Raw genomic sequence first — 580 nt, forward strand, 5'->3', positions numbered from 1 at the left:
TGTTTTCTAGTTCCATCCATTTGCATGCAAAAATCAAGATGTCGGGTTTTTTTCTGCTACTGAGTAGTACTCTAATATGTGGATGCACCACACTTCTTTATCCATTCTTCTGTTGAAACGCATCTAGGTTGTTTCCAGGTCCTGGCTATTACAAATAATGCTGCTATGAACATAACTGAACAAATGTTTTTGTAGCATGATTGAGCATCTTTTGGGAATTTTCCCAAGAGTAGTATTTCTGGGCCTGAGGTAGGTTGACTCCCAATTTTCTAAGAAATTGCCATACTGATTTCCAAAGTGGTTGCAAAGGTTTGCATTCCCACCAACAAATGAATGAGCGTTCCCCTTAATCCATATTCTCTCCAGCATAAGCTATCATTAGTGTTTTAGATCTTACCCATTGTGGATAGTGCAACTTTATGAAAATGATAGAGACCTGTAAAGAGGAAGTGAAAAAATCCCTTAAAGAAATGTAAGAGACATAATTGGGTACATCTCTCTGAACCCCTGGGAACCCCTCTAGAGTCAAGGCTCTTGTCAACCCTAAAATGGCTCCCTTAATTAAGATATATACTTCCCT

Source organism: Microtus ochrogaster, unplaced genomic scaffold (genome assembly GCF_000317375.1).
Source record: "Microtus ochrogaster isolate Prairie Vole_2 unplaced genomic scaffold, MicOch1.0 UNK802, whole genome shotgun sequence".
NCBI classification, from domain to species: Eukaryota; Metazoa; Chordata; class Mammalia; order Rodentia; family Cricetidae; genus Microtus; species Microtus ochrogaster.